Source organism: Falco peregrinus, chromosome 4 (genome assembly GCF_023634155.1).
Source record: "Falco peregrinus isolate bFalPer1 chromosome 4, bFalPer1.pri, whole genome shotgun sequence".
Lineage (NCBI taxonomy): Eukaryota > Metazoa > Chordata > Aves > Falconiformes > Falconidae > Falco > Falco peregrinus.
In genome coordinates this window covers 31,530,334-31,558,186 of record NC_073724.1, presented here as the reverse complement: position 1 = coordinate 31,558,186, position 27,853 = coordinate 31,530,334, and positions in this window count along the sequence as shown.

Here is a 27,853-nt window from a genome sequence, read left to right as displayed (position 1 = left end):
CAATTAACTGCCTTCAGAGCTAATGGAGAAGAGATGATATCAATATTCACAGATCACATTCAGCAGACTCATCATAGCCCAGACTGTGCTTATATGACATGTGATGACTACCGTTCCAGAGGAATATTTCTCTCATCTTCCTGTTTTCCAATTCTTGCAATCTACCTGCATGGGAAGATGGGAGCAGATCATGCACAGAACATGTGTTTCTTTCCTTTAGTCTACACAGAAGTAAATGTGCAGAGATTTCACAGAGAGACAGAGGAAATGTTAAGTTCTCCTTTTTCCTAGTAAACAGCATGGGAGGAGCAGCATGAGGTGATTCGGATATTCACAAGTGAACCATGCCAGGAAACGGGAGGTAGCACAAGGGGTGCCCAGCCAGGCAAGGGACCCTGCAGACAGAGTAAACACGTATCCAGCTTCCTGCTTCCTAGAAAACAGAGAACAAAAAGGTTGATGTGACTGAGGCGGGATGAGGAAGGAGACGGAGTGTCAGGACAGGGCAAGCTGGAAACTCATTACTTCGGTCACCAGGAGGAAGGCTTCATTCCCACATCCACTTGCAATGGAAGAGGAACAAGTCCTGCTGGAGGGAGGCTCAGGGCTGGACAACTCTTCATATTAGGACCAACACTACCAGCGACCCCCTTCTGCAGGAAGGAGAAGCACCCCTTTGCCAGCAGATCTGGTGCTGGAGCAGCTTTGCCTGGAGTCCAGATCCATGACACTGTTAGAGAAATTGCCAAGGCCCAGGCACATGCCTGACTGCTCCTCTTTGTTGCTCATCCACGTGGATACCAATGATACAGCCACAGAAAACCCTGAGCAGATTAAAGGTGACCATAAAGCCTCAGGAAAGAAGGGTGAGGGGACTGGGGGCCCAGGTGGTGTTTTTGTTAATCCTTGCAGTGACAGGGAAGGTCCTGGAAGGAGCAGATGCAGCTGGCAGACCAGTGTCTGACTGCACAGCTGGGATCACTATCAAGGATTCAGCTTCCTTCACCATGTCATCTTGTCTGATTATGAGCAAGGACTGCTGAGGAGGGAGGGGACCTACAGGACCAGGAGAGAAAGAAGCATTTTGTGGCCATGTTTGTTGAACTGGTGGGATCTTTGAACTAGATTCACCAGGGAACAAGGGCTGAAGTCCAGAGATGAAAGAGAAACTGCAAATGGAGGACATACGCAAGGGAGAAGGCCCCCAGAGGGACTGGTGCATTCCTGCTCAGAGGGGAAGTTAATACCAAGGATTTCTTCTACTGCTTGTACAGAGCTCATGCAAAGCCTGGACAACAGAAGGACTCACAAGTCCAGGCACAGTGGCAGGGCTACAACAGGACTGGGATGGTGGTGGCATGGTCGGATGCTACACCCGCAGTTGGAGTGTGGTTCTGGATGATTACAGGCTGATCAGGAAAGACAGGCAAGGAAGAAGAGGGGAAGAAGTCACCCTCTGTGCTAAGGAGCTCTTTCACTGTGTACATCTCCAGTATGAAACTGGAAATGAGCATCTAGCTCAGCAGCACACAGAGGGAAAAGCACAGGGGAGGAACACTTGGGGTGCTCAAGTAGGATCTGTTGCCAAACTGACAAGCAGGTGGCTAAGGAACACTGTAATGACAGACTACTTGGGAGGTCAATTACAAGAAATAATGACCAAATCCCTCTTAGTATTGTGAGACGGGTAATACGACGAAGGGCAACAGGCACAATTTTCTGGTCAGAGCAATCATGTTGGGCGACAGCAAAAACTTAATAGAAAGATAGTGCAGTACTGGATCAGGCTGTCTAAAGAGGTGGTGATATCTCTGGCCTTCTGGACTAAGCTGAACAAAACCACAAGAAATCTGATCTGGCCCTAGCAGCACTCCTGCTCTGAGCAGAAGGCTGGGCTAGGAGGCTGCAAGGGCTTCTTTCCTGTCAACATTTCTGTGGCTCTGCAATTCCTCTCCCCTTATTTGTTTTCCTGTCTGTGCAGCTAAGCTGTTATGTCAAGACATAGCCTTTAGAGCGCCTGAGAGGGGTTTTCCCAAAAAGTCACCAGGCCAGATCTGTCAGGGGAGGATATATTTTCATTTTCAATGTTCTTGACGTAGAGGGAAGATTAATGATACATTTATTTTTCTATCAAAGTATTGAGCTGCCTAGCATCAACTTGCATATTACACATTTGTACAAACAGTGAGAACTGTGCTTTAGGAAGTAGCAAGCAGACTGTTCAGCAACTGGTTGACAACACTAATGTATTCTGGCTTTCTCAGGGCCATTGATTCTTAGGCTTCCACTACAGGTTAAATGTTGCTGTGTTGTGGTCTCTGGACAGGTTGATCAACAAGGCCAACTGCGACGTCCTGCACCTGGTTTGAGATCAGTACTGTGGCGAAGGACTTGGGGATACTGGTGGGTGAAAAATCAGACATGAGCTGGCAACGTGCATTTATAGCCCAGAAAGCCAAGCGTATCTAGGGCTGTATCAAAAGAAGCACAGCCATTAGGTCGAGGGAGGTGATTCTTCTCTTCTACTCCCTTGTCATGAGACACCACCTGGAGTACTGCATCCACCTCTGGGGTTCCCAGCACAAGAAAGTCATGGGCTTGTTAGAGTAGATCCAGAGGAGGCCACAAAAATGGTCAGAGGGCTGGAACACCTCCCCTGTGAAGAAAGGCTGAGAGAGCTGGGGTTGTTCAGCTCAAAGAAGAGAAGGCTCCAGGAAAACCTTACTGTGGCCTTCCAATATATAAAGGTGGGCTTATAAGTAAGTTTGAGAAAGACTTTTTACCAAGGCCTATAGTGACAAAACAAAGGGTAGCAGTTTTAAACCGAAAGAGGCTAGGTTTAGATTAGGGATCAGGAAGAAATTTTTTACAATGACAGTGGTGAGCCACTGGAACAGGTTGCCCAGAGAAAGTGTTCAAGGTCAGGTTGAACAAGGCTTTGAGCAAGTGGAAGATGTCCCTGCTCATGGCAGGGGGGTTACTAGATGATCTGTAAAGGTCCCTTGCAACTCAAGCCATTCTGTGATTCTATGACTCTATGATTTCGCAAGTGAGATCACAGCCTTTTAATAAGGGAGCTATGTTTTTCAATTGAACATGTTTACAGCATAGGAATAAATAAAAGGTAAATAAACAAAGCAATTACTTTTCTGGTTTGATCAAGAAAAAAATATATTTCTATCTGCTGTGACAGAAATAAGAACCTTGAGCTGATAAAAAAGAGATTTCTGTCATGGAAAAGATAATCTTTTTTTCTTTCCAATTAATTTGATCTCTAAAGCCAGCAGTTAGCACAAAAGAGTCCCTCTTTTGAAAAATTACTTTGTATGACTCCAAATTTTCAGCTCAATAAACACCATTTTAAATCTTTTTTTTTGTAGAAAAACAAAGTGTAGTTTGAAGTGATAATTTTTTCACTCTGAAAACTTTTTTCTCCAAAAATAACTCCAAACAGCAGTCCACTGAAATCTGTGTCAATTTAAGAGCTACATATCACTAGCACGCTCTTCTTTCTAGAGACAGCTGCTCAACAAATGTTTTTGCACAGCTCTCATGGAATCTATATGGGAAGTTATGAGGAAATATGTCTCATCTTTACGTTATGATCAGGACAGTTTAATTGTTAGAAAGCTTTAGCTACAACATATATGTCATCTCCATCAGGAGACAGAAGTTGAGGTACCCTCCCTGTTTTATGTGGTTACTAAAACAACAAAAAAGTAGCCAAATTCAATTAGTGGAGACAGATCTTGTGCAATATGATAAAGCTTATGCACAGAGCTCTTCATTCTTTTCCAAATGTATTCAGAAGCTACATCCTAATCTTTTGAAATATATAAATGGCTATTAAATGCAGTGGTAGCTGCTCGCAAAAGTAGATCTGCTTCTTTAATGCCCATCTTCCCCTTTTTATGTGAATATGGGAGAGCAAGAGCGGAGTGCCCATCTCCTCGAGGAAAGGAATCTTTTTAAGTAAAGTCCACCAAGACTTTTACAGGACTATAATTAAAAGATATTTTAAAATTATATTTATTTTGCACCTTCTGTTCACGATCTGTTAGTCCTGTACTGCACTCTGAGATTGAAATGCAACATAAGCCAGAAAGATTTACCAGAGTCCTTCCCACCTCAGTAAAGGATGTCTGTCTCTCATATTTCTTAGCCATCACCATTTCAGCAGAATGCCTTTATGGGATAATCAAAAGAAAACATCCCGGAAATTTCTGACATAACTTCAGTTTTTTTTCTCCTCCATCTCAAACAAGGGCCAGATGCACACTCTGAGGCTAAGTCACAGTGAGGGGCTTTTTGGTTATTTAATTACAGTTTTTAATTAATGTGAGAAAGCTTAACTGATCCTAAATAGCGGTAGCAGTTGACAAATTACAAGAGCACTCCGGGCCCACAGAAAAGCTAATGATGCAAGGAAAGCACAAGCAATCAACACTATTTTGTAAGCAGTTACATTTCAAAGAAATATTTTTTCCAAGTGTCTTTGTGCATGTGGGATTACTATCATCTTTGAAGTTTAAATTATTTTTAAGATCTGGCTAGGGGCAAATTAGATAAGAAGGTGGCTGTGCAATTAAATTAATACTTTGGAAAGCTCATATGGATATAAGATCCAAATACTTATGCTGATAAAGCGTTGCCAACAATTTAAAGAGGTGTACCGACTTATTTTTTACCTATAAATTTTGGTGCCGACAGATTTGGTAGGTGCACGATTCAGTGCTTAGCACTGATAGCATGATTCATCTAGGTTTCTGAACGGTTGTCCAGGATGAAGGGTCCGGTGAAGATTCTAGTGCCATGAATCAACTTCTACAGGACTTGGCCACGCTCGCAGTACAGCTTGAAGAACCTTGCTGGCTGAGGCTCGGTGCTGTTTTCCAGCTCAACCCACTGAAACAGGGACCAAAAACATCTGCTTGAGGTGGTGCCAGACCCATGGAGTCCCACACATGATCACAAGCCTCATTTCTGTCCTCCCCTTCACACCCACCAACCAGTGCCTCAGCAGCTGTGCCTGCTGCCTGGCTTCCCCAGGCAGAGGGGGCTGCACCGCAGCGGGGACAGGCACCGCTCAGAGACAGATGCTCTAGCAACAGCCTCTCCCATGGCACATGGCTTCCCCGTGCTGTCTTCATCACATTGTCTGGCATGCTCACCACGTGCCTTCACCACCTGATTAAATGACTGCTCCCATCACCGAGCCCAGTGCAGTATTCCTGCACAGGACTTGCCTAACTTGAGAGGTCTGTTGTGATGGACTGGCAGATCCTGTCTCTGCATCTGCTTTTAGATTATGTGGGTTTGGGCTGCCAATCACTCTTGCTGACAAAGAAATCAATTCTCTCCACAGAGCCAAGTGGTTTTGTAAATTATACTCTGAATCATATCAACCAGATGTCTTTATAAAGCTGCATTTGTGTTGTGACCAAGACATAATAAAAGAAAGGTGGTTGCAAACAAAAGTATATCTTAATCTTTAAACCTATTGAAAAGTCAGCTAACTTATGGACCAATGGTTGGCAATTGAAAAGGGGGTGTTATCTGAGCCTGTGCGCGTAAATCCTCATTTCAGTGAAAAACTCTAACAAAAGTAGAATAATTTTTTAAAGAGAGAAAAAAAATCTCATCTGTGTTTGCAAGAAGAAAGAGTGAAAGCTTCGTGCAGACTCCTGTCACACAACCTTTGGGAGCTGAGCCCCATTTGAGCAACAAGCATCCAAAGTGATTCACTGTGATTCACCCCAAGAGAAGTTAGATTCCTATATTCTTTTGAAAACCCTATTATGTGATAGTTTGCCTCTTCTGATGCCTGAATATTTATAGAAGTCTGCCTTGGTTTGCCTGTCATGCACACACAGTTAAGGTGAGGCATTATCCCATTTTCTAGACCTGGAAATGGAGGTACACATAAGTTGAATCATTTACCTAAGGAAGCACACGAAAACAGTCCCTCCAGGTTGGAGCAAAGAGCCACTCAACCCAGGAGACTGTCCTGAATGGCGTCAGCAATGGAGACTTAGGACAAGGCTGTAAGTAACGTGTCTCAAGTTGTAATTCCTTTGTCTTGCCTTCACAGCTCCTACCAGCTGTTAGCGCAGGGACTTCTTGAGACAGAGGTGCATCCAGCAGACCACATTCAACAGCCATCAACAGAGATGTGAGCTATTGACTGAGAATAGATCAGATCCAAATTTTTTGCCTCCTGCCTTGCAGGTTGGATCCTTGTAAAGGATGTCTGGAATCAAGTTCACCTTAAGCTTGAAATCTCCTGAAGATGAAAGCATGAAACAATTGTTCCTTGAGAATTTGGAGACAGAACTCAGCCTGGCTTCTGGGACACAAGGTTTTCACATGGACTTTCTCACAGAATTTAAATTTTCCATCTGGAAACTGGATCTACCAAGGTGAACAGAAGTGTTACAAAACCCCGCAGAGCCAGCTGTGCAGTTAAGTTTGATATCTATGACACAGAGCAATGTGAATCACTTATCACCATCATGACATTAAACATGCTCCATAAGAGGAATCACTGAGAGCTTTCAAGAGCACTTCAAGGTTTGCTTTGGTGCAGTATCTGCTGCAACGGACTGCATTTTCCATTGTAACATACTGTTTTAGAATGAATCCCAAGAAGGTAAAAATTGCTTAAGCTATTGTGGTGTTGTAATTTTAATAAATATTTTCCCTGTTGGTTACAGATTTCCCTAGTACTTTATGCAAGCAAAGCAAGGAAGGAATGGCTGCAGGCAATGTCAACTGACAACTGAGAGAATCAGCCAATTCACCTGCTGGGCATCACTCACTCACCAGGTTGGCTTTCATTTACCTAAAACACCCACTAGTGATTAACAGTACTTTACTGGCCCACTGAAGAGAAAAAGCACACTTCTGAGAAGTTGGCTGTATTACATCTTGTAGGATGTTTGTGGCAGAGGGAGGGGTAGGTTTTACAGCTCATTCCAAGAAAACCAATGCTTTCACTTAAAGAAAAAAGAAAAGTACAGGGTGAGAAACAGAGGACAAGTGGGAATGGTACTGCAGCAGCACAGCTCCCTGGAAGCTGGACAAGGTTACAGGAGCATCTCTGGTTTAGCAAGTCAAGGCTGCAAAGTGCTAAGTATCTCCATTCCTGCTGGAGTTAATGGCCACCCAAAATCCTGAAGGAGAAATATTTCTAAACTAAAAACTCTTTTACTCAGCTCTTTCTTTTTGCTGAAGCAGAAAATCACTGAGTTCAAAATCATTGAAAAGCTGACCCAACAGCTTATGCAAGTGAGTTTCTTGCCAAAAGGAGTGCTGGAACAAATTAATAACTTAAGGAAGAATGGGAATACAGTGGTAACATCTAAAATGATTTAACAACATGTCTGAGCCCATTAAAAATACCCTAATTTTTACTACAATAGAGAATTGAAACATGTATTTGTATTTCAAAATAAGAAGCAAAACCTAAATTATTACGCAGTTACATTTATTTCAAATGAAACAAAAAAAAATATTAAAGGTTATGTTTATATAGCACAATGCAGTATCATGTAAAGATGCCTGGACTAGCCCTTAACACTGAATGTTGGAGAAGGGTATTGCCAAGCGAGTAAGGAGACTTTCAATGCAAACATAACCTGCTGCTGCTGCTTAGGAAGGGTAGTGAACCAAGGCAGGGTTGTGCTGTGATGACCAAGTCCCTTCTAGAATCAGAATTAGCTTGCAGAGCACTGGTGTGAAAATTTCTGGATGGCACTGCCCTTTGCTCCATAATCCCAAAGGAGGCTGTGTTCACCTAAACACTTTATCTGAATCTTTTTTTGGTTTACAGAGGTTTTCAAGCAGTCTTATAGACGCTGTGTTTGGTTTCCTCTGACGGGCATTACGTTCCCCTGTATACATTATCCAACGTTCAAGTGGGATAAGCTCGTAAAATGCAACTGATGCCTGTCCAGGCTAAAAAATGGGGTATTTAAAAAAAAAAAAAAAGCACAAATAAAAGAAGTATCAAGTGAATGTATTTAGGCTCTTGTGACAATCCACACCACTCAAAAAATCTGTCCCTGGGGGAGTACTGGCCAGGAAGGCAACTGCATTTTGGCTATGCAGACCTTCACATTGACAGACATCCTTTCATCTCCATCTACAACATAAAATCCCAAGGGCTGCTAGCACAATTCTAAAAACAGAGACTCACTAAGTGAACTTACTCCTTCATAAAACCATAAACATCTTGGATAACAGAACAGGAGGGGATTTTTTTGACCACTTCACAGCCCTCATTGTCAATGAAGTTACCTGGCCAGGTTCTCCTTCCCTTCGGGTGCCTGAGGAGAGTGTCACATGCCAGTCACACAGTTCTGAGATCTGCTGGAAAATGCCTGGGACCAAAAGAAGAGTTTGACAGAGAAAAGACAGTTGAAATGAAGCAGCTTTAGACAAGGGACAATATGAGAGTCAGAAACAAGTGGATGAGCTAAGGGAGAACAACAAAAAGGTAAATTTGACATGCATGTGCACGCTTTTTTTAATATTAATTTAAAAATGTTTTTGTGAAAGACAGCCATCATTTTTCAATGCACTCTGGGCTTTGCACAAGATTTGACCTTTCTTGCTCTTTCTCCAGTTAGATGTTGCCTTGGTTATCTTCCTTCTGAGATCCTAACAAGCAAAAAGACTGTTTTCTACAATCTCATCTCTTTCTCTGTTATGCCTCCACTTGCCTCAGCCCCAAAAAATAAAGTCCCAAGATAGCTTGGTTAGAGGCTGGCGGAGAAGCAAAGATCATGGTAAGATCAAGGCTAATTCTCCTGATGAGACCAACATATTTTCTCTCCTGCTGGTCCTAAAGTCTTCTGAAAGCCACCATGTAGATGCAGAAAACCTCACCAGAAATCTCTCCATGCAGTAGCCTACCTCCTTTTCCCAGGCATTACCACAGGCAAATAGCTAATATCTGGATACAATTTTTTCCTAGCATCCAACTTAAAAATATCTGAAAAACAGAGAAAAGTGATTTAGAAGATTTGATTTCTACAATAAAGAAAAAATAATCAATGCCTCTAGATGTATAGGACTTAGCTCATTCATTCTGACCAAAAGCCTCTTTGTTCCTTGTCTCCAAAGCATATGGATGTATGTTACCTTTTGGAAGTGTTATAGAAATACTGCTCAGGCATATCTCCAGCTTCTTCCTTTTCTCGCTTTTCACAGTTCACCTCATTCATAACTGGCAATACTAGTTTCCCCTTTGGAGGTGGCAGTTAGTGTAATTGCTGGAAAAAATGTAAAAACAAGTCTGGAAAGAATGGCCCAAGGAGCCAACAAAACTGAAAGTTATGCACATGACAGGAAGGTAGATAGGTCATACTTTTAGGAGGAAGGTCAAAAAGCAGTGGGTTTTCATGAATTGTGAAAAAAAGCCCCATAGCTACCAGCTGAGGAGATAGGGAGTAATCAATAATAATGTGTCAGATGTGTTTGTCCTCCAAGTCATATTTCCTTTTGTGCACTTTCCTTGTTTGTAGCAGTGTGCAGGCTGCTACAGGTTAGTTGAATGTTTTCATCTTACATCTTCCTCTTTCCACAAGATCATTTCAGCGGAGGCATTTCCACTCTCAGAAAAAGCAAACTGTTCCTGTTTTTATCAGGCAAACCAAACAGAGAAAACAAATCATTAATTTATGACTTAGAAGACACATTTTTATGACAGGAGTTTGTAACACCCTACACTTCCTTTTTCATTTAATTTTGCATTACATTTATGAGCAGATAGGAAAATAAAATTAGAAACAGGAGATTCCTCACAGCAGCCGCATGCTGTCCTCAATCCTCAGGCTGCAATTACAGATCCTCTTCTGCTAGTAGCAGCCCCAGGTGAAGCTGTTTCTGCTCCCCCATACTCTCAGCACCCTGATGCTGGTGGGTATAAGGGATCAGGGCTATCTGGTGGGGAAGGAGGGGCAGGAATGGGCATTTGGGGACAGCAACACCTTTACTCAGCTGAGTAGCAGCCTGGCCTCAGTCTTGGCCAGCAGGGATTAGTCTAGTCCAGAAATCCCACTTGGACTGTATCCAACAGTAGGTGACCTTTCCTTCCCCGTGCTCTGCTGCCAGCCTTGAATGAGGAGATGCACTAGTTTTATTAGCCTGATGAAAACATGCCTGACTGTTTCCAGTGTCTGGGAATGCCTGAGAGGGGAGCCAGGATTTTCACCCTCTTGTGCACTGGCTGTGTTTATGCGCTTTGCAGGGATACACCCACAGTGTCCTGCACACAAGTGTTGCACCCTCTGGCTAGCAGGGGCCTAGGAGGGAGCATCTGGGGTGATGGCCAAGTGCCCTGGGATGCAGGAGGGCTCCAGTTAGCCTGCAACAGCTCCACAGGCATAGGGTCACCCCCTTGCAAATAGCCCAGGATCTGCCCATCTTACACTTGTAAGATGTCCCAATGGCCAGGGAAGGAGAGGCCTGATCAGAAATATTGCTTGCCATGCTTTAACAAGGCTGAGAGCCTCTCCATCTCCACTGTTGAATAATTCCCATATCAAAACGAAGTGTGCATGCTGTCTCTCTGCTCCCACAACTTCTCTAATAGCTTCACAGGGTAAATGATTTATGTATCTCTGAGTGCTTTGGATAGACCTTCTGGGGTGTTTTATGGACCTCTGTGCATCACACATCAATCACCTGACTCATTGATAATGCTGACAGAGAGAGACAAAGTTGAAAAAGTATGCGTGCTTTGGAAATGATCAGATTATTGGTTTTGTTTGCAAAACTGCTCACATTGTGGGAACGGTGACAGACTCTAAGAGGGCAATTTAAATTTTTTTAAGTCAGATGAAGTGGCTGCTGCTTTTAGTTAATTGCCAACTCTATTTTTCAGTACTAAACAGAAAACAAATTCTTTTCTATTCCCCATAATGAGCTAATTCCAGTCAGGGTAATTACCATGGGATAATTGTAGACTACCTGTTGTTAATTAGGGCTCCACTGTGTGTTTACAACACTCCATGGGTGTAAATATTTTATGATAACCACAGCTTCATACATTGTTACCACTTAATTTAATATATTACACCGTTGTTATTGGGAGGGTGAGCAAGAAAAGATGGAAAACTTTGAAACACATCACAAAAGCTGCAACAGGCTCTTTCTCCAGTAGTAAACCACCCTGCCTGATAATGTCATTATGCTGAAAGATTCCCATTTTTTAGGTCATCTTATGTTCACTCAGCAGGAAAAACAAGTGCACCACCATCAAGCACTTGAACTCCTCTGAGCTTAATGGCAAGCAGAAAGGCAAAGGGGGCCAGGAGACAGTGCTGGGCTCTGTCCTCCCTGCACAGCCCCATCTGTCTGGGGCACCATGCTGGTGGGACAGGGGGCACCCACATCCTCGCTCTGCCAAAAAACATTTCACAGAACACAAATAATCTTACCAGGATGAAATAGAATTATAAATATCTAAGTTTTACTTGGTATGAGAAGTTGTTGGCTGGCCTACTTGGAAATGTGAGTGATTTTCATTTAGTCGTCATTTCATCGGAAGTGTGACATCATAAGCAGGAAGAGAGAGTGAAAGTGAGGGTTCAGCTTCTGGGGAAAATTCCACTTGTAATCAGAAATAAAAAACCCACAGAAACCCCTCAGTTTGCTAACTGGCCCCTCAAAAAATTGTTTTACATGCAGAAATTAGCATTTAATGAAACAAAGATTCCCCAAAGCCTGTCCATATGTGGGGTGTGAGCAAGTAATGTAGTTTGCCAGTTGTGTCTTAATCTGTTAAAGCCTTTCCTTAAACATACAGAAGTTCAGAATCCCCATCCCATACAGCAGGGAAAGATTTAAAAAATCATTTCCTTCCTCTTCACTATACAAGAAAATACCTGTGTATAATACAGTTTTGGTGTAAGCGTTCATTGTCGTTTCCAGCTTTATCAGTACTTTATGATAAAATAATCTCATTCATCTGTAAAAAAAAAGACAAAATCTTGCCATATAACATTTCTCACAAAACAGCCCTAACCACAGCAGCTGAGTTAAAAACGCTCATTGCCCATCTCCTTCAAGATAACCTCCCATTCAAGAGAAAACCTTGACAACCGGTGATTTTGTTCTCCACTTAAATACTTCTATTCTTTGAATAACACTACAACTAATTTGGAAATGTGCTCTTCGAATACCTCTGGTGTTCTTCAGAAGGGAAAACCAGGTTTGCAGCACAACTGGTGAAAGCTTCTTTGTATCCTATGCCAATACTAACAGGTATTTTTGCTGCTGATCGTCTTCCATTGACTTCTAGCCAGGACAATAAATCAGATATATTATTATTAAATCCCTGAGTATAACTCAGCAGTTAGATAAAATGATGAGAGTTATAGACATCTGTGAGAACGATAATGTTTTATTCATGCTATGCATCTAACCACCAAACTGTACAAACCGGGGAACGGAATGTGCTCCTTCCCCCCATTTTCTGCAGAAGCAGGAAAAGGCTGGGAGCGCTGTCAGCAATTTGTATCTCCTCTGAAGATGGGCGCAGTACACTTCTTGATCCATAAGTATGTCAGGGATTCCAGATCCCCTATTTAGACACAGCCTCTGGGTCTATCCCAAACATGAATTGCCATTGGTGTCAAAAGCACAAGTCTGTGTGCATTCCCTAGCTTGTTACTACCCTCTGATCCCTCGTGAAGAATTATTTCAGACTTATTTCACAATCCCTAAATATATTTATCCCTAAATATATTTATTTCACAATCCCTAAATATAAATATAAATCATTTTGGTGGTTATGAAGAAATCTTCAAAAGCAAAAAATATTCTGAAGTGATACTGTATTGGCTTCCTGAGTCTGCAGGCAGCATGAAGCAGCACCGTTGCCAGCTTTGTGGTGCCCAGTTCATCACAAAAACACCAAATGATGACACTTTCTATGAAAACTTTTTGTAACCTCCTTGTTATTGATTTGAATGAACTTTGAACTGATTTGGGGGTTTATTTATTTTCAAAAATCCTCCCATATCAAACAGTTTAGATGCTTTCTAGCCAGCTGCCAAAAAATATAGCCCACCTTCAGCAACTTCATCAACTGAGTTAGAACTGTCTTCAAGACAATTTAAGAGACACTAAAGACTGAAATTGTAGGACAGCATTAAAAAACCTTAAAACATGGACTGTATTATATTTTTTAATTACTATATGTATTCGGCATTCAAACCATGACAGAGTATCCACTGTGCAAGTTGTACTATTCCTCTGTTTTGCGTTTAAAAAAAAAAACAAACACAAAACATTTTTCAAAAATAGAGTTGATGATGCTGCCAGATTTTTTTGTTGCTCTTAATGCAGAGATCTCCCAGGTAATTACAATTTCATTTGCTTCCAGGACTTGATAGAAGGCCAGCTGAGACACTGGCCTTCCTGGCTACCTGCATATGGGGAAAAGGCACAGGCAAAGAAATTGTCATCATTTAAGAAGCTTTTCCAAAGGTGGACAGAAGGGGAGTTAACCAGGGTTAAATGGCTGCCCTTTCCAGAAAAAGCACACTGCAGCAGAGGCGTGCTGCAGGAAGGCAGAGGTCAGTCAGGGGCGACCACAGCTGAGACATCTCAGAAACAGGCTGGAAAGTGAGACAGAGCCCCAGAGCGCAGGTCCCCACAACCGCCCCTTGCCTTCCCCGAGCATCACCAAAGCCTGCCACGTTACCGGCAGCGCACTGGTCTTCTGCAAAGTCCAGCAGCTCAGGAAACAGCCTGCCCATATTTTTTTGTTTCCTTGTGGGTTCACACCTTGCATAAAATGTGGATCTAAACTTCAGCTTCTGAAGGTATTTTATTAGATTGGCATTTCTTGGCTGCAGACTGTAGCAATGGAGTGAAATGTGTTTTATTCTCAGTGCCAAAGATAATGAACAACTGTATTAAACACTTACAGCTCCATTCTGAACAAGATCAACTAAAGTTACCTGACAGTTGTATTTTTCATTTCCACTCTTCATTAAAACTTCAAGATTAGTTGTTTGCCAAAAGTAAAGTCTTTTTTAAATATGCAAGTGATAAGCGATTTATTTCCAGGCTAAAGCTAACAGCTCCTTACAAGAAAGCCAGAATCTCATAAAGATAAAACTCACCTGTTCTAATCACATTTCCATTTCTTGAACTCAACCTACTTTTTAATAGCTTAAGTCACCTCTGAAGGAGAAAAATAATCAATCCACACACGTCTTTGGAGCAAAGCAGAATTATTTTTAGACTGCACTTTGTGGCTAAAGCTATAACATGTTGTTCTGCTCCGCGAAAGCACTCCATAAACATGATGTCACACGGGTCTGCTTCAGCAAATTTATCAGCTGTTCATTTCTGAAAGAGCAGGAATAATCACAATTAATTAAACTACTGAAGAGTATACTTCCTTTAAAAGTTATTCTATGGCTATACCAAAGATAAAGGCCATTAAACAGTGGAGAAGTTAGTAATAATCTCAGGAGGATAACTGTTGTACACAGCCAATCCTCTTAACAAATCAGGAGGAGGTAGGTAATGGAATAACTGCTGTATGGATACACTTTGAAAGACTTTAGAAAGATAGCAAAAAAATCTCAGGAAGGAAATCTTTATATATAGTAAAGAAATGCTACACAAGAGATTTGGAAAACAGTCAGCTGTCATTACTAAGAAGCTATTAGATCTTAAGCCTAGGCAAATTCCTTTATAAAACTGGGTCACAGGTGAACAGATCACATTTATTTGGGTTATGTAAAGGAACAAGGGAGACAAAGAGAGCAAAAATATGAGCCTGACCCCGTTTTATTTCATCTCTGTGCTCAGAGCAATACTAGAATAAAAATGCAGGGGGCAATATGGCTTTAAGGTAGCTTCTACTTCTGTTTAAAGGTGACTTTGAAAAGAACAGAAAACGACAGACCCAGAGAAAAGAGAAACTCAGCAAAATGCAAGCCCCATATTCTGTGCTCTCCTGGTCCATACAAGCCAAGCAGGTGGCTGTACCGATCCATCAGTACTCCCCACCATGCACTAGCTATTCACAGCCCCCAAAACCACCCTGATCAGCTTGCAGTTCCTTGGATGTGCCAAGGAGCAGCCGGTTCTTCACGAAAAGTTTCCGCTTCACATCCGACTCTCTTCAGCACCATTTTCAGCCACCTTGGACAGCCATGCTCTGGAGGCATTAAACCTCTTCCAACCTCTTCTCTTAAGGGAAGGAAGCCACGTCAATAAAATACACATTTCTCCCCCTGAAAAAAGCTGTGAGAGAACAGTATGAGGACAGCAGGACAAGGCAATTATAGATAAAAGTTGAAAATATGGCCTGTACTGGACTTTATATATAGAAGCTGTGCTGACCCATTTTAATGAAAATTGAAGACAGTTGATGAATCACGTATCTCCTGTATGGCTTAACTTGCCAACCACTTGCAGGTGTTGAGCTACTGATTTCAGAAAAAAGGATGCGGGTGAGTTTTATACTCTTCCATGCCGAGCGAAACATTCTCTTTGCTCTCCCCTTCAAGTCATAACACACTCTGGCTGAAGCATCAGATGGAGTCAATACTTTTTGTCTTCCAAGGATCTTCCTGTTTCTGTTTCTTTAAACTTCGCAAATGATGCTCTATTGCATTTCAGAGCAGATGCCATTCAGGACCTCTACAATCATCACTTCATTATTTTTCAATTGCACAAACTGTATTTCTGAAATTGCTTGGTTAACTTTATTATAGCCATGATTTTTTTTAAAAGGGTTTTTAATTATATCCCCTACTGACTTAGTATCCAGACTTTTAATAGGAAGCAAATTTATATATTTTTTTTCACAACAGGCTACAGCAGCAGCTGTATTTCTCAAAAGACCAAAAAGAACAGGATGTTTTTGTCTATACAGTAACACAGCTTGAAAAGAGAAATGTGAGACATCAACATGTCAAACTGTGGCCACAGTAGGTATTTGCAATAATTATTTTATTTAAGAGAAAGGAACACTTAAACTAGCTTTTTTTAAAAAACAGTTTGGTTCCTTGGTAGTTTGATGACTCTTCTACACAGTCCAAAGGCAGAAGAAAGATAGGGCATACGAACACTAGCGTAACTCAAATCAAGATGTATATACTGATATAGTCTAAACAGCTAGCAGAGAAGAAAGGTTTTTCTAAGGCAAAGACTCAAGAAGATGCAATTTCCATGAAATGTGATCACATTAAGGAGCTGCAGTAGAGCCACAGTAAACTTTATAATGAACAACCGCACTTAGACAGACCTTATAAAAAGAGAAAACAACATAAGTGAAATGCCTCTCCTACCATATAGATGATTGTCAGTGCAGCAGTAAATAATACACCTTAAAAGTTAAAGATTAAGTGATTTCAAATTTGTTATGCCTGTAGCAAAATATGAGTTCTGTTGATTATTTGCCACGGTGGTACTTTTCTTGAGCTAAAGATCCCATTTTGGTAGTCATGATGAAACATGTCACTGTGAACTAAAACCTGCAGAGAAAAGACCTAAATAACAACCAGGCAGATCATAAAGAGAGTGCATGATCCATTTGCACAAAGCAGAAGAGCAAGAGGAGTGATTCATACTTGGGCCTTGCTGAAGATATATGCTATGGAAAATAATTTTTGTAGTTCAATATAACTATAGGTCATATGGATCTGTTTAGGAAGCCACTAAACTCTAACTCCAGAAGTGAGGAATGCTGTGTAGCTACAGATGCTAGACTGCGTCATGACAAATATGTGAACTATTTTCACCCTATTATACAGCATGATGCAGTCAGGAACCAAAGCATCATACCCTGAGCTGTGCTCCAAGATTATGGAGTCATGTAAACTCATCTTATAAAAACATGGTGCTCAGCACTTAGCTAGATGCATTGCACATTCAGAGGAGAATCTTTTCAAACTTTAAGAGTCATGGACATAGAATGTGACAACTGGATCTTTCCACCATGTAATTGTGTGTATTTTCACTTGTATATCATCAGGTTCATAGTCTTGTGACATTTTCCTTTCTTTGAGAAATTTTTCCCTGAAGTCCCTTCCATGTGTCATCAAGCTCAGCTTTCCATTACACAACAGCCCATACTTCAGTCAATCACTTGAACATCTTTATTACCTGCATCTAGTAATGCAGTGCTGGAAACCATAATCTATATGTGTAGCGGTTTGGGATGTCTACAAATGATCAGATGAAATTATACTATTATTAGCTTTGAAACTGAAGTAGTGTGGGAAATTTCTGGGTGAATATATATTTATTTTTCTGCTGTGTGAATGTTAGTGCCTTTTTTTTAGGGATGGAAACATCCTATGACAAGGATTTAAGTGAAGACAGCAAAACCAATTTTCTCCTTCCAGAAAAAAAGAGAATGTAGTCTAGAACAGAGGAAGAAAATCAGTACCCAAAGAAAAAAGCCAAACATTGGAAAAGGAGGTTCACAAAACTCTATTAAAATCTTGTACACTGTATAAATTCTGCAGCATTGTGGACTGGCTATTCTAAAGAATTTATTAGCGTATTGAGGATCCTCTCATTGAATATACAGCTTCCAATGTAATCAGACAATATTTTCTTCATAACACTGATTACATTTTACTGTCTATGCACAAGTATGTATCCATCTATTTTTATAGACCATTCAGTACTATATATGACCAACTCGATTCATATAATTTCCAATTGCTTGTCCATAAAAAAGCAAATAATAAAAATAAGAGGGAAATCCTGTTTCCATTAAAGTTAATGAATACTTTGCTATTGTTTCCAGCACAGGCAAGATTTCACCACAAAAGAGAACACTTACATAAACTGGGTTTGATTACTTGGCAGAGTTACCCATAGTTTTAAGGGGAAGAGAGATCTTCCAGTCATGTTTAAATTCGAACTCTGTATGATGCCATTATGAAAGTTTTAGGTCTTTTCCAAGTAGTGGGACATTTTAGAAAGGAAATAAATCAGTGAGGAAGCCAGCTAAGAGATATTAGACAATCTTGTTTTATTGCATTTCAACTTTGATAATCCAGTGAGAGATATATATCTACTGTCATTACTATAAAAAGATTTCAACACTATCAATTTGCTATGAAACCCCTGTTGGTGTGATATTTTTATTGTCAACACACCCAGCTGATTGATCAGCTCACAGCTGACAAATTTGGGTTTCATCAAATGAGGGGATAAAAGGCAAATCATGGGATTAGCTTTAAATGATTCTTCTGGTGTTCCTATATTTCTCAGTCTTTGTCAAGTGTCTATTTTTGCTGCTGAGGACAAGTCATTTAAATCAAATTAATCTTCCACTGTTTGTTCTGTATTCCTGCAAGGACAAGTGCAGACTTCTGCTTTGGCATGAAATATGTATGGAAAAACTCCCTGATCTCAGTAGGGGGGGGCATAAGATTGACAGAAAGGAGTGAGCTCAACTACCTGAGCTCTACTGTAATGCCCGGCGGGGTCACTAATGAACTGGACTGCCTAGCTGAAGGTAATTTGGTGTGGACTTCAACTGTGCTCTGTTTTACCTTTTCTGTAGCTCCTGACGCCTCCCCTGCAAAGCAGCAAGCTGAACCAGAAGACACAACTAGATCAGATGCAACTTGATCTTATCCATTGCTGTACAGCTGAAACTGCAGTAGCAACAGTGCAGTTCAGCATGTCCCACTGAGCCCTGTCCTCAAAAAACAGAATAAAATCTGATACTCTAACTTCCAGCACTAAAAGGCATCAATAATAGAAGTGCTTGATGTGTGTTGGCAAGAGGGATAAAATGTCTGAGTGCAAAACGTGAAATAGCAAAGCAGAAAAACTTACAGGTTGGCAACAGAACTTTACAGGTGACATCTAACTAATCTGTAAAATGGCACTGAATTTTAGATACCTTGTTGCATGGATTAGCAGATTAATAAAATGAAAGACAGACGCGTAGATAGACTGACAGTCAAACAGAGGAAAAATAAGCAATAAAAATAAACTTGTGGAGTTTTTTTCCATGTGGAGAGGATGTGGATCTACACTCCAGAGAGGGAACATAGGTATGTTAAGTAGTATATAGAAATATGCTTAAAATGTATAAAATACTATAACATGCAAAAGAATATTCAGATTTAAAATATCTAGCTTCTCATAGTCAATTCTGTCATTCTTATAAATCGTTGTCCAAAAAGAGTGCTAAACACATTTTTCAAAATATATTAAATAAGACACATTTTGGTGACCCTGAAAAAATATTCGGAGTAGAGTTTCATTAGCATGCAGGTAAAAATGATGACTCAATAGGATCAGTCACTGCTAATTCATCCTGTTCTGCAATATACCTCTGAAGAAGTATATAACATCCCTTACATTTTCTAGAAGTCTGACATCATGTGATAAATACTACTGGAAACAAAATAAATGGATCAATTAGCCATCTAAAGCTCGCTATTATCTGTATGCATTTTCATCTTTTTATAACATGAAAGTCATAAAAATGACAAGACACATTTTATAGATATTTATCGGTAGATGGTCCATCAAGAGAAAGAACTGGTCCCTGCCAGCTGGGATAATACCACTCAAACTCAGGAAAACCTACAGTTTACACTTTTCATTATTCATGCAAATACTACGCACACAGCATGCATCATCAACAGTAAAGACTTCTTTTTATAACTGTAATAGCCTTATTAATAAAGTATATATTTTTATAGATCTTATATATGTGTGTGTATATATATGTATACCTGTACAAATTTTATCTGATTTCTTCCCAAGAAAGGGACTATTTACTGTGTCTGAAACAGAATTCAGCCATGTCAGACTATTTCTGTGCTTCCTGTAAAATTTATTTCTTAATGGTTAAATAAATAAGTTATCCTCTAATGTGAGTCATTATTTAAACAATACTTCACTGTGGACAGTTGGATTGTTCTCTTTTCTTTATTGTTGTGAATTTGATTTATTAGGGATTGGGAGACAGGGGCAATGTGGCAGAGGGAGAGTTAGGGAATGGTAATTGTGTGTTGATCCCAACCAAGCTGCACTAATTCTGAGTTCCTCACTCACACTAAGCTGCTGATGCCTGAAAACCAGCAAGCAAAAGGTAAGTTGTTTCATCTGTATTCTACAATTTGAGTGACTTCTATAAAAATTTATAGAGAATACAAGCAAGGAAACTTAGCTGTTAAAATGCAGAGGGAAAGGGGCTGAGTGGGCAAGTCTCCTTCAGGCAGACCTCGATGCAATCCTCAGTGGTCACTGACTTGATCTACAGCAAGCAGATCTTGGCCAGGAAGAACAGTCCCTTTGCCATCTTTCTTGCATTTACAGGATCAAAACACAGCCCAAGCATTCAGCTGAGCAGCTTTAGTTTGGTCCATCATGTCTCCGAATCCAATCAAGAATCCATTCATGATTAGTGTAACTTCTCAAATAGATTCTCCTATACACATACTTACCATACACAAGGCACTGCGGAGAACAGTTGAAGACACAAGAGGAAAGGTACTGAAGAAGTCCCCAAATTAATATTTAAAAAATCTCAAACTATAGCAGCATCTGCCTCCTTGAGCTGCCTCCCATTTTCTGTTAGAGGTGTACCTGAGCAGTCCCAAGGGCTTAAACAGGTGGAGTTGGCTCCTCTGGCTTCCCTGACAGCTGTTTGTTTTACATTCATTGCAACAGCTGATGTTCTTATAACTGGCTGGTTGCGTTAAAAAACAGATGGGTATTTTATGCCTCCAATTTGCTTTCACTACAGTGCAACTCACTGCATTATTTTTCAAACTGGAAATGATGATTGATTATGGCTGGGGAAAGGGAGGAGTTGGGAGAGTCTCGGACGTGCCATGTGTTCAGCAGCAAAAAAGCAACAAGCATTTTAAAAAGATAGTACACAGAAAGAACATTGAAATATCAGTTGCACGATTGCTATCTCTCAGAGGAACCCTGATAAGGAAAACTGCTTAGGAAGCGCTTTGAAATCTTCCAATGGTAGCACAAACTGTTATTACAATTATAATTCCCCACCCTCTCACAAGTTGGAGGGCTCAGTCACTGGCAGTCAAAATGACTCACTGAACGGGCATGTGTTTGTGCTTGATCGCAGGCATGGAGAAACCTCAGAAGATCCTTGGCTTTAGCAAGGAAACTGAGGAAAGAATTGGTGCGCCAGTGTTGCACCCCTTGCAGACCCCTGGAGCAAAGCATGGGGGCTCAAAAACTGCTCCAGCAAAGCTCAGTGGTTTTGTTTCAACTATTGCATGCCCCTGAGGGCTGAACAAAAGCACCCAGAAGAGAGGAAACCCAGAGCAGGGCCTCTCCCAGGACAGGTCCTCAGGCACGCTCAGACCCAAATGGTCTCATTTTGGATGTGGGCATTGGACTCAGCCTAGACAACCCTCAGAGGACAGCTCAGCCAGCCTGTGATGAATGGACATTAGAAATACGCTCAGATAATCCTTCCCATGGCTCTCCCAACCCTCACGTTGTCATTTCTTCTAGGTAACAGGCACCCTGCACTGGTGTGCATGCGCTGCCATCCCCTGCCAGCTCGGGCACAATCTTCATTCAAAGGCAGCATCGCGCCCACTGGGAAAAGCAGTTTAGGATGTGCTAGCTAAAGGCCAGGTACAGAGGGTGGCCTGGAGGAATTAAATTACTAGGAGATATTTCAGGAGATAATATGGGACCCTGTGCTGAAATGTAGTTCAGGTCCAGCATCTGTACCCAGGCAGGCAAACAAATGAGACTTCTTTGGCATTCACAGATGTAACCCTTGGCAGCTGTTAGACAGAGCTGGCCAATACTCTGTGTGGATGCATTAATAAAATATGCCCTGGTATTGCTAGCAATAATGTCAGCAAGTTATTGTTCTTTAAATGCTGCAATAACATTCATGCCTGAGGAGCACAGCACTGAGCGGAGGTTTCACCCTTGGCCAAGCTTATTCTTGCTCTGACTTCCCTGATAAAAGGCATTAATTGTGGCTGGTATGTCCAAGTGCTTTGAATATGAAAGCAATTGCTTTCTTTGACAGGAGGAGGAATGTGACTTACGTAAGAACAGGAAAACTACATACCCTGTTGCAAATTAATAAGTACATTGCGTGCCAAGACAAAGGCTGCAGGAAAAGGAGGCAGTGGGGATAGCTGGGATCTTCCGTGTCCTTGGCCATGCTTGTAACATGTCCTTGGCCATGCTTTTATACGCCTGCATAGGCTAAACACATCTGAAGAAATCTGCAGCTGCAAGGATGAGTGAAGCTCACCCATGCCCAAGGGGTAGAGTGCAGCCCTGACAGGGATGTCCTGAGGGCACCCTGTGGGGCACGCTGGAGGAGCCCGTGTCCTGGCTCTCTCTGTGGACCATCTGGGTGTGTGGACCACACAGGAGTCTGAGCTCACCTTCAGCAGTGCATGGTGCAAACAGGTGGCTCTGCTTCCATCCCCACAAGCAGATAGGGATTGGGAAGGAAAGGAAACATTGAAACTCCTCTGTGAGGGAGGATGGGAGGGTGCACAGTCCCATGGGCGTAAATGGGCTTTTCTGCAGGATTCTCACCTCTTCTTGTAGACTTATAAAAGTGACCGCCATCTGCACTTTTTCGCATGACAGCATTAATCCCAACAACGGAATAAGCAGATAGCACCTTACTTTGCATTTTTCAAAGTAGGCATGACGTGCCAAGAATATGCGCATGAATAATTATTCGAGGAAAAAACACAGGAAGCTCTGCCAAATGCTACACATCAGGGAGCACTTTAATCCACATGACCAAAAAGCATTGCATCCATCAGTGCTTTCAGGATAACAGGCTTTCCTATGCTTGAACAGCTATAATACATTATTACATCTACAAAAGGATTGGTGACAGTTGTTTTGCACTGTATTTCCTACACTTTGTCTGACAGATCATTTCTCACAAAGGTGCTTGAGCTGATCCAGGCATTTATACATACATATAAGATGATAGTAATTCAATATTGCAAAGTTAATTTTGCCTCCCATGATTACCTATATCACTTGAAAATTAAATGGTTTTGAGGATGAGGTTTGTAACTCACACTGCATTATGGTTCTTCAAACACAAAGCTGATGTAAATCTTCATCAACTTTCCTTTAAGCAACAACAAGAACATGAAACTGCCACCCAGAAGAGTGCCTTTTTCCTCGCTTGACCAGCTAGCTGTTGAAAGAAAATAAAATTCACCAGAAATTAAAATATTAAAGCTTTAAAAAGTTGAAAGGTGAGAAGGATATAAAAAATAATAATCCTTGCCAAGACCTCTCAAAAGCAAACGCACATTTAGTGTCTTGTGAGGGGTACTGTGTTTTAAATGAAGCTTGCAATGTAATTTACTTCTCAGTCACACCTGTACCAACCAAAAGGATTCACCAAAAGTATTTCTGATCTAAAAAGCCACGTGTTTGGGACATCAGCTGTTCTCATGAAAAGGAGAGGACATCCTGAGGAAGGACTCATGAAGAAAACTACCTGACAGAAACCTCTCCCCAGGTTTGGCAGCTCCCAGGCTTTGCAGGCAGAGAAGCAGGAAGCGACACAGCAGCTGTGACCACTGCCCTGTTTCCGCCAAGCCCAGGGAATGGCTGCAGCGGGGTGGGGACACGTGTGGCATCACTGCCCAGGCAGTGCCTCTGCCCCCCAGGTGGGATGCGCACAGTGCATCCTTGATTACCAGAGGCCAGGAGTCCTCAGAGAGGGCCCACATGATGCTATGGGGACTCTGGTGACTTTAAAGTACTTTTCTGGCAAATGCCATCACCGCCATTGCCAACATGGTGACACCTGCAGAGAGGCCTGGGAGACCTTCCATGGTGAAGAGGAGCCTTGGAAGAGACCTGTGGTGGGTCTGATGAGACCTGAAAGAAGCATTTATCTATTTGTCACTGTTCTGATACTTCCTTACCAGGGGAATCAAGGCAAAACAGCTTTAAAACTTTCATCACAGACCATCAGAAGGTTGCACAGGTATTTCTGTGCTGGTGCAGGGAGGGTAAATATAAGTAATAGTGACTTTATTGCTCTTTCAGCCTTTGTCATCATAATGAAACTACAAAAATATCTGTCCTACTGAACAGCTTCTTACGTAGGGTGACTTAGTGTTATTGCATAAGGCACCTGGAGATAGTAATTAGAGCCCAAATGCTGCTATAGATGTTATATGCCCTCTTCAAGGCAGTAATTAACCAAATGAACCAAATCCTGATTGGGGGGAAGTGGGGAGGCTTTTCATGACACTGCTATGACTTTGCAGTGAGCGTGGTGGTGCCCAGCACCATCCCTAGCTGCAGTTTGTTAGCTTCACCGTCACAGAAGCGGGGGTGAGGAAGCACTGTCAGCAGTGAAGGATGGGAAGCTCAATTCCTGTCACTTGCCAAATTTCCCAAGTCTGGGGCATTCAGCCGGAGCTAGAAAGATGCACAGAAGCAGTGAGGCAGAGTGGGAGGGTGGCACAAGTTAGTACAATAAGAAGCGAAGTGTCCCGTCCTCCTGGGGTGCTGGCAGGGGGACAGCTTTGCTGAGGGCATGGGGATTGGAGATGGAGTCACACCAGCCCTGGGCCAGCAGCTCTACAGGCTGCCCCTGCCTGCCCTGGGCCTGGGAGGCTTTGCTGAGGACTAGCAAAAATGCCTCTTTTCTGCTGGGTTTGTTCTGCTGAGGAGGAAGAGAGCGTGTGTGGTCTCCTGGCTTACGAAATGCTGAGCATTTTATTGCTCCTTAGCTCTAGCGTAACTGAATTGCAGCAGTTTGTCTGCCGTCCAGGCTAAGCATGCCTCAACTTGCATAAAAGGAAATTAACACTGAGGGTTTCAAGCTAAGATAATTTCTATACTAGTGTAAAACTGAAGTATTTTGACACATTCAGCTAATTTGTGCTGTAATCTAAACAGTGGGAAAGAACTCCTTCAAGTTAACCCACAAGCAGCTAATATCCACTACAAATACAGTTTCTTCCTCTCTAGAAGGGACCAACTCCTCCATTAAAATTTTGCTGCTGGCACCAAGGCTGGGAATCACTGAGGATTTTAGCACATATTCATTCATACCCATAAACATCATCTTTCCCTAGTGGGGACAGGCCCCCAGCCAGGCTGAAACATTCATGAACAGTAAGTCTGGGGGGAACACGAGGAGCTTTGCTTTGATAAACCACCGCAGCTGTACTGCCTGAGCTGTGCTGAGCATTAATTGGCTTTATTTAATTTGTTTCTTTGCTTTACAAAGGGGTAATGAAGTTCACCTATGGTAACAACTCACGATGGCAGTGAGCCATCTTCACTAAGCAAACCCATTAAGCATTCACAAGGGTTTAAAGGTATGAAACTACAACGTCACTGACAGAGTATAACCCAGAGGGCAGGCTGCATTTTCATCTTTAAGGTATTGATCGTGGCTGCTGCTGTTCCTAGAAAAACAGTCAGATGCCAGCAAAAAGCCAAACTGCGTTACAGTTTTAGAACTAAATTATCAAAATGATCCTAAAAAATTATCTGCTTATCTACCAGTGAAACACCAACAGTTAAAAGTAATAATAAGCTAATTATTTTGTGATGCCACATACAAATCTAAACCTACCCATTTCAGGGAACCACATCTGAACAGTGAGGGAAAGGTCACGCAATCATACACAATACGTTCCTGTGGAAATTTATATTAGCTGGAAAAGGAACTGCAATCAAACCTCACTACATGGGATGGGGAAAGATCCTCTCTTCAGCTGCCTCAGGAAGCTTGTGCTTTCTGTAAACCTTTGAGGTCCATCTTAAGTACAGGACTAGCATGAGTTTAAGTTTTCCGTGAAGTCTGTCTTGTGGCTCCTGAGGGTTTCAGCTGCAAGTCAGAAGCTCACGCTGCCAGCACTCTTCTTGGAAAGGAGATGTTTAAACTACAGAGTGAAGAGTTAGAGCCCGGATCCTGTGGCCAGCCCACTGAGCCGGAGAGCTCCTGCACACAGTGGGGCCTAGCTCCTGACAGGTAGTTTAATGGCAAATTACAGGGACAGAGCTGGAGTTTCCTGAGGGATTCAGCAGCTTTGTCTGACAATTACAATCTGCTAACTGGTCAGCGAGGTCTTTCAGCCAGGGAAGTGTCACACAGGCTTTTGGGAGTGGGGTTTGTAGTAAGATCCCCACAGCATTCAGGCTATGATTGGCTACTAGAAAGAAATACTGAATGTTCAGAGGAAAGTAATTATTTCTACGAAGCAGCAGAGATGTCACCACAATGGGTTAGGGTCTGCCTGAAGCCACAAATTGTCTTCCAAATGCCCACTCCTTGCTGCTTCAAAATTCCTTCCCGGCCCATCAGTGCTAGTATTTTGACATCTGGCTCGACTAAACACATCTCTGGGTACAAGTGCATGCTGGCTGGTTTGACTTTACTGCCTCCAGAAAAAGGGTAAGAACCAAACCTACTGGCTTTACTCTGGACTTGCCTCTCTGCAGGTGACAACAGAAGGGGCGATTCTGGAAAAGCCAAAGGTTGATGTCTTTGTTGCAAAACTGGAGATGAGGTTCTCAGAGGCAGAGCAGAGCAATAAAGCTTGGGTTTAGCCTGGCTCTGTTCACCAACAGGTTGCTTCAAGGCTGTTTTCATGTCCTTCATCTACAGTCCCTAAGTCAGGCCTTGGTCAGTAAAAGTGCAGCATTCAACTACTCCAGCAGCACGCCCAAGAGCCGAATGCCAACCTCTCCCAGCTTTATCAGTACAGCTCTTTCAGTTTCCCTTCCCCAGTGCCAACGCTTTACGTGAAAATGGTTGCCTTTAACACTCCAGGCTGCTTTTGATATTGATCTTTGAGCTACTGGCTTCTTCTACCACTTCCCTAATTCAGATAGGAAATTACTCATGCATATCGTGATCAGCTCCTACAGACCTGTCCAGATACAGGTGAAGTATTCATGGCTTATCTTGGGTTAAGGCATTATCTCAACTATTCAAAGCACTTCCCTGTTGTTACAACATTCGTAAGTCTGATCCTGCATGCTACTAATTACATTTTAGCTGTACATACTCTTACTAACTACGTGTCATTAAACAATCTCTACCATTACTTTGGCTTTTCATAGACATTACACATAATACATAGATATTTCAGGTGACGGACATTGTAAGAGGGCTTTTAGTCCAAGCAGCTTCCACTCCACCCCACCAAGGCACAGGATACTACAGTGCCATGCTGACTGCTTCAGAGATGAGATGATACCCATGAGAGCCACAACTCTGACGTCTGCAAACACTGATTTTCTGCTTTGATAACTGCTCTGCGGTTGCTGAGACTGGTGTTGCCTGAATGAATTCAAAACAGAAGAGAATCAGTTCTTCTCCCATGTTTAAAAGTTACAAGAAAATTCAGCTTATAACATTTTCAGCAGAATTGAATGCTAATCATAAATAGTGGCATGAGTACATGAGTATAATAATTATACAGAGCTGTTTCTCTAAGATTATGGAGTAGAAAAAGCAATCATGCTGCTTGGCTCCAATTCTAAGCTAAACTACTCCAGCAAATACTGCTTCATGATCCTGAATCTGCTGACGTATTTATATTGTTTACTGTGTGATTTCCTATGTCCTTCTTAAGCAAGCTGGGAAATTGACACACACAGAGCTGGAACTAAAAGGACTTTTAAATTTAAAATGTGAGAATACTGGAAGGATAAAGAAGAGTTTAAGTTGTGAGACATTTTTTTCGGGTTATTTTCAAAAGTTTATCTGTGAAACCCTGGCTTCCTGAAGTGAAACTGTTTGGAGCTGCTAGGAAGGCATGAGGGACGGGAAGGGTATCCTGGAGCCAGAGGAACAAAGAGGGCTGTGCTGCTTGACTCT